Source organism: Lepidochelys olivacea, assembly GCF_965140295.1.
Source record: "Lepidochelys olivacea isolate rLepOli2 genome assembly, chromosome: 1".
Lineage (NCBI taxonomy): Eukaryota > Metazoa > Chordata > Testudines > Cheloniidae > Lepidochelys > Lepidochelys olivacea.
In genome coordinates, this window is record NC_140411.1 from 106282012 (window position 1) to 106290022 (window position 8011).

Genomic DNA, 8011 nt, shown 5'->3' on the forward strand with positions numbered 1-8011 from the left:
TCTCTCTATCAGTGTTATAGAGGCTGAACTATTTATGAGTTTACTCTGTATAAGCTTTATACAGAGTAAAATGGATTTATTTGGGGTTTGGATTCCATTGGGAACTGGGTATTTGGGTGTTGGAGACAGGAGCACTTCTTAACCTGTTTTCAATTAAGTCTGCAGCTTTGGGGCATGTGGTTCAGACCCTGGGTCTCTGTTGGAGCAGACCTGCATGTCTGGCTCGACAAGGCAGGATTCTGAAGGCCCAAACTGGCAGATAAAATGGGCTCAGAGGTAGTCTCAGCACATCAGGTTACAGTCCCAAGGGGGTTTCTGCGATCAAACCCATCACAGTACATATAAGTTTGAAAGAGAACAGAATTTTAATTTTCTTTTCTTGAACCTAGTAGTGCATACATCATCCTATTTTCCCTTTATGTCTGCTTGCTCTGACCTGGTGAGCAGGAAGCAGGTATGATGTTGAAATACACAAGAATGTTGCTCTTGATTCACATGCATGGCTATGATCACCATCAGAGCTGGGCAAACAGAGGAGAAAAGTTATTTGCACAACACTTTGGGGAGTTAGCAGTTTAATTACAGTTCACCATGTTTGCACTCCTTTTGTAACCAGTGTGCCTGTCACAGCAGAGGAGGTGCTAAATGATCTGATGGTCCTTCTGGCCTTAAACTCTATGACTATGCTAGATTGTGAGAATGAAACAATGCCGATGGTCCCACATTCTGTGCATCAGAAGAAGGTTGTGATGTTTCTTTCTGGAAAACCACTTTCAGCCTCTGCAGCTGCTTCTCTTTGTTGTGTTTGCAGAGGTTGTATTACGTGTGAGTAAAAAAGGCAAGGTGTAGTACATATACTGAGCAATGCTTAACAGATTATTGTTGAATTTTTCCCTATACTTTTGGACAGAGCCATGACATGGGAGCTATTCTGCAGACTTGACCACACTCGCCTTAAGTAGGGCTATACTTGTACTCCGGGTTCCAGCCCAGGGCCCTGTGGATTGCAGTTGTATACAGTGTCTCTTGTAACAGCTGCGTGACAGCTACAACTCCCTAGGCTACTTCCCCATGGCCTCCTCCCAACGCCTTCTTAATCCTCACTGCAGGATCTTCCTCCTGAAGCCTGATTACGCTTGTACACCTCAGTCCTCCAGCAGCACGCCTTCTCACTCCCTGTGCCTTGCACACACCCCCTAACTGATGGGAGGTCCTTTGTAAACCAGGTGTCCTGATTAGTCTGTCTGCCATAATTGATTCTAGTATGTTCTTAATTGGCTCCAGGCATCCTAATTAGCTTGCCTGTCTTAATTGGTTCTAGCAGGTTCCTGATTGTTCTAGTGCAGCCCCTGCTCTGGTCACTCAGGGAACAGAAAACTAAAGCCCAGTGAGTTGATAATCATCTCTCTCCCCTTCATTATAATTATGGTTGTCTTGTCAGGGAGCAGAAATGATACCATCTGACCAAAGTAACCAATCACAGAGCAGGATGAAGGAAAGCTTATGTTATGGGTTGGGTTAAATCTTGTTATTGTGGGTTGAGCATAACCACTGCCTTACATTCTGCATAACTGGAAATAAGCCATTGTAAAAAAGGGGCTGAAACAACATCAGTGTCACATAATATAAACATGCATGAAAGCTTGAGTAGAAGCTGGACCATGTGGCCCAAGGAGTTACAAATGCAGGGTGTGGGTTAGGATTGGTAGGTGAAGATGAAGCAGGACAGAGAGACAGAAAAAAACAGAAACCCAAGCAGACACGCCAGTCTGCTCCAACACAGACCCAGGGTCTGAGTCTTTGCTCACTGTCCCCTGCTGTTTGACTCCTACTGTGTTCAGGGAAAAAGGTTTTATGTATACACTTTGCAAATAAACATGATTGCATCAAAGAAAATAACTGGCTCTACGAGTTTCTCCTAACTGGAACAACCTAAAATGCTCCGAATTTGACTAACCTGTTTGGTCAAAAGGGGGAACAGTAATAGTGAATAGACATAGCAAAATACAATTTGTGAGCAATCTGTGGACTAAAAAAATCTATTCAAATTAAACATTCATTGAATAATCTTGAATAGTTAAGAAATCTGGAAGAATCCATATGTTCAACAATGTGTGAACAGGGAGCAAAAGGTGAACCTTGTCTTCTATGAATAGTTTCCCTAGCTCTATAATCCATTGAAATGGTTCACCCATCTTAGAAAGATGGCATTTTATCTATGTTTCAAACCTGACTGATAGAATTTTTTTCAGGATCAAAGGAAATGTATACACTTGAAATATTTTTAAGGGGGGTTCAATTTGGGTCTACCAAGCATGACAGTGTGTTGCTTTAATCTGTCCTTAACAAAAAGCCAGTTATTCAAGTGCAGTAAATACAGCTTGCTTGAATATCATGTATTTTATTTCCCAAGAGCTACATTAGTAATATTAAAGACACTGTAGGAACAGACACCTTTTATTCAAAAAGGATGGTGGGTAACCTTTTCGCAGAAATAAATGTAATGGAAAGTATATATTATTCAAATGCATGCAAAGTGCACAGAATGAAAATTGTTATAGCAGCCCCCAAAATAGCATTTAGCTTCAGGTAGCCTTGTATATTTAGAATTAATCCTCTGGTATCAACTTATTCCAAAAATCAAGTACAACACTGCACATAAACGCTGAAATCTTAATAATGCAAGTTGCAGAAAATGGATGTTGCTACTTTGGCTTAGACAGGCATAGCTACTGATTTATACAACATCTTATATTGTTATCTATTTAGTGGCAAAATTTACAACGTTAATGGTAATTTTGGCTAAGATTCAAACATTAAAAACTTTTTACTAGTTTTCTGCTTTCTTGTTGTGATTTCCTCTGGTTGATTTACGAGAGTTTTAAAACTACTTGATAACTATTGTAAAGATGTGTAGACTTCTAAATATGCATGTGCTTATATATTTCAGCTATGTAGCAGAATTATATAACTAATGAGCAAAGTATTTGGAGAAAAGTTTAAAATTTAAGAAGACTTGTAAATGGATTGCTTTTAATAAAGACATTTTCTGAAAAGTAAATAAATAGATTTTATCTATATTTGATGGCAGTTTTATTCTCCAAATGATTTTGATTTACAGGTTTTCCTTGAGGTTTTAAGCAGCAGTTAACAATAATACATACTTATATAACAGAAATAAATATTACCCTGAAATCCAAAAAGACCAACATGTCTAGAGGTTACAAATTAATGAGGCATATAAAGAAAGTTAGGGAAAGTATCATATACATGTCATATTTACAGAAATAAAAGGAAGAGAAGATGACATTAATGTACAAACAATTTTCCAAGTCACCAACCACAACCATTGAAGTTACCAAGAGTGAGGATACTCAGTACTCACTGGAGACGTTTCGTGTCATGGTTTCCCAAGCTCCATACTGCCCAATTTTGTGAAATGCAGACTGCCTGAAGCACCCACTGAATTCAGTGGGAATGGAGGGCTCTCGATGCCTTGGAAGAAGAGACTTCTACAGAGTAAGGGAAAAATTAGATTGTAAGATTGTTGACTGAAGATGGGCCAGGAACCATTGTTTTGTTCTCTGTATGTACAGTGACTAGCAGAATGGGATCCTGGTCCATGAGGGGGTTTCTAGGAGCTAACGGAACACAATAGAAAGAAAGACTAACATGAAGGGGAAAGGAGTCCAGGAGAGCTGGCTGTATTTCAGGGAATCCCTGTTGAGGTTAAAGGGACAAACCATCCCGATGAGTCGAAAGAATAGTAAATATGGCAGGCGACCAGCTTGGCTTAACGGTGAAATCCTAGCGGATCTTAAACATAAAAAAGAAGCTCACAAGAAGTGGAAGGTTGGACATATGACCAGGGAAGAGTATAAAAATATTGCTTGGGCATGTAGGAATGAAATCAGGAGGGCCAAATCGCACCTGGAGCTGCAGCTAGCAAGAGATGTCAAGAGTAACAAGAAGGGTTTCTTCAGTTATGTTGGCAACAAGAAGAAAGCCAAGGAAAGTGTGGGCCCCTTACTGAATGAGGGAGGCAACCTAGTGACAGAGGATGTGGAAAAAGCTAATGTGCTCAATGCTTTTTTTGCCTCTGTCTTAACTAACAAGGACAGCTCCCAGACTGCTGCGCTGGGCATCACAACATGGGGAGTAGATGGCCAGCCCTCTGTGGAGAAAGAGGTGGTTAGGGACTATTTAGAAAATCTGGACGTGCACAAATCCATGGGGCCAGACGAGTTGCATCCGAGAGTGCTGAAGGAATTGGCGGCTGTGATTGCAGAGCCATTGGCCATTATCTTTGAAAACTCGTGGTGAACGGGGGAAGTCCCAGATGACTGGAAAAAGGCTAATGTAGTGCCCATCTTTAAAAAAGGGAAGAAGGAGGATCCTGGGAACTACAGACCAGTCAGCCTCACCTCAGTCCCCAGAAAAATCATGGAGCAGGTCCTCAAGGAATCAATCCTGAAGCACTTACATGAGAGGAAAGTGATCAGGAACAGTCAGCTGGATTCACCAAGGGAAGGTCATGCCTGACTAATCTAATCGCCTTCTATGATGAGATTACTGGTTCTGTGGATGAAGGGAAAGCAGTGGATGTATTGTTTCTTGACTTTAGCAAAGCTTTTGACACAGTCTCCCACAGTATTCTTGTCAGCAAGTTAAAGAAGTACGGGCTGGATGAATGCACTATAAGGTGGGTAGAAAGTTGGCTAGATTGTCGGGCTCAACGGGTAGTAGTCAATGGCTCCATGTCTAATTGGCAGCAGGTGTCAAGTGGAGTGCCCCAGGGGTCGGTCCTGGGGCCGGTTTTGTTCAATATCTTCATAAATGATCTGGAGGATGGTGTGGATTGCACTCTCAGCAAATTTGCGGATGATACTAAACTGGGAGGAGTGGTTGATATGCTGGAGGGCAGGGATAGGATACAGAGGGACCTAGACAAATTGGAGGATTGGGCCAAAAGAAATCTGATGAGGTTCAATAAGGATAAATTCAGGGTCCTGCACTTGGGAAGGAAGAACCCAATGCACAGCTACAGACTAGGGACCGAATGGTTAGGCAGCAGTTCTGCGGAAAAGGACCTAGGAGTGACAGTGGACGAGAAGCTGGATTTGAGTCAGCAGTGTGCCCTTGTTTCCAAGAAGGCCAATGGCATTTTGGGATGTATAAGTAGGGGCATAGCGAGCAGATCGAGGGACGTGATCGTTCCCCTCTATTTGACATTGGTGAGGCCTCATCTGGAGTACTGTGTCCAGTTTTGGGCCCCACACTACAAGAAGGATGTGGATAAATTGGAGAGAGTCCAGCGAAGGGCAACAAAAATGATTAGGGGTCTGGAACACATGAGTTATGAGGAGAGGCTGAGGGAACTGGGATTGTTTAGTCTGCAGAAGAGAAGAATGAGAGGGGATTTGATAGCTGCTTTCAACTACCTGAGAGGTGGTTCCAGAGAGGATGGTTCTAGACTATTCTCAGTGGTAGAAGAGGACAGGACAAGGAGTAATGGTCTCAAGTTGCAGTGGGGAGGTTTAGGTTGGGTATTAGGAAAAACTTCTTCACTAGGAGGGTGGTGAAACACTGGAATGCATTACCTAGGGAGGTGGTAGAATCTCCTTCCTTAGAAGTTTTTAAGGTCAGGCTTGACAAAGCTCTGGCTGGGATGATTTAATTGGGGATTAGTCCTGCTTTGAGCAGGGGGTTGGACTAGATGACCTCCTGAGGTCCCTTCCAACCCTGATATTGTATGATTCTAAGAAAGAAAGAAAGAAAGAAAGAAAGAAAGAAAGAAAGAAAGAAAGAAAGAAAGAAAGAAAGAAAGAAAGAAAGAAAGAAAGAAAGAAAGAAAGAAAGAAAGAAAGAAAGAAAGAAAGAAAGAAAGAAAGAAAGAAAGATGATCTTGACGGACTACCAAAAAGAATATGACAGCATCCTACATTTGTGGATCATGAAGACACTGAAAATGGAGAAGATTCATCCAGAAATCATTTTCTTTCTGCAGTAATGTATGGTTAACAGGAACACTTGACTGTACGTGGAAGGGGCTCTCCTTGATGAGATCCAAATTAAAAGAGGAATCTTCAAGGGCACTCCTTATCACCAGTGCTGTTCATGGTTATCATGCTGCTGCTGACATAGATGCTCCATGAGATAAATTGTGATTAACATATCAGCAAAGAGCAGTTAGCAGTTTATTATACATCGGTGACCAAAACTATATGAAGGATCACAGAAGGAAATACAAAGACTGATTATATCTGTAGAAAAGTTTGGTAAAGCTATAAAGCTGCAGGTTGGCTTGGAAAAATGTGTGTCATCATCTGTAAAGAGGGACAAACTGGTACAATAATGGCATACAAATTAACGAAGGTATTATCCAAGATATCTCTCAGCCTGGCCCTACAAATACCTTGGAATTAGGGAACTGTTGGAATCATAATATGAGGAAGTCAAAGAAGAAATGAGGAAAGTCCATTACAGATTAAAAAGACCTACTCTAAGACAAAATTCAACTAGAAGAAATTGAGAATGTGGGCAATACCCACAGTACACTACACTTCCAGAGTGATTAAATGGAATCAAGAGGAGAAGAAAAATATTGACATCTAAACAAGACAACTCTAGTTGATGCATAGCATTATTAATATCAATCAAGACTTGGGGCAGAATGTACAGCTGATAGTGTGATGGAGGAAAATGCCTGCTATCTGTGGAGGAAGCAATTGACAATGAAGAATATCACATCAACATAGATGAGAAGTCAGCCAGAGTAAAAGATCATCTGATCATGATAACAAGTGATGGCTGAATGTGTATCCCAAGCCAAGAAAGCATAAAAGAAAGGATACACTGAATTGCCAAAAGATTTACATACAAATCAATGCAGAGACAGTGGTGGAGAGAGATCGAACCGATTAGTGATAAAAAATTAACAAACTCATGGGTTGAAGAAAAATACCTCAAAAGAGAGGCAGACTGCCTCATTATGAGTGCATAGGAGCAATTCTTAATGCTTAATTAGGTTTGAAACAAAGCTGACCAACAGAACTGCTCCCTCAACTCCAGAATGCATTCTAAAAAGGAAGAGATGGTGGCATACACGTTACATGCCTGCAGGAGCATGGCTGGAAGAAAATACATGAACAGACACAATGAGGTCATGAAGTGTCTGCATTGGAGCCTCTGTGGAAAATATGGATTTAAATGCACCATGCAGTATTATGACCACCAAGTGAAAGAACTCTAGAAAATAAAGAAGCTAAGATTATATGCGATCTGACAATTGTCACAGACCAAATGGTGCAGGCAATCAGGCCGGATGGAGTTGTCATAGAAAAGACAAATAAGACCATGCTAATTGATATCACCATACCAACAGACGGAAATAAAAAAAAACAAGAAAAGAAGATAGTAAAGTATGAAGAACTCTGCCACAAAGTGTAACAATTACAGAAAACTAGAACGACAATCCCAGTGATTATTGGAGCACTTGGAGCAATCCTTAAGGGTATAAATGTTAGGAGTTCAAGACATCACAATCAGTGACATCCAGAAGACAATGCTTTTAGGCACTGTGAAAATTGTAAAGAAAATCAATGGAGAATGAGTGCATTTGAGCCTCTAAAATGCAGGAATTCTGTGAAGCATTTACCAAAATTCTTGACAACCTAAATCTACAACCTATCCTGAAGGACGATCCCTCACTCTCACAGACCTTGGGAGACAGTCCAGTCCTCGCTTACAGACAGCCCCCAACCTAAAGCAAATACTCACCAGCAACTACACACCACAAAACAAAAACACCAACCCAGGAACCAAACCCTGTAACAAACCCCGGTGCCAACTCTGTCCATTTATCTATTCAAGGGACACTATCATAGGACCTAACCACATCAGCCACACCATCAGGGGCTCGTTCACCTGCACATCTACCAATGTGATATATGCCATCATGTGCCAGCAATGCCCCTCTGCCATGTACATTGGCCAAACCGGACAGTCTCTA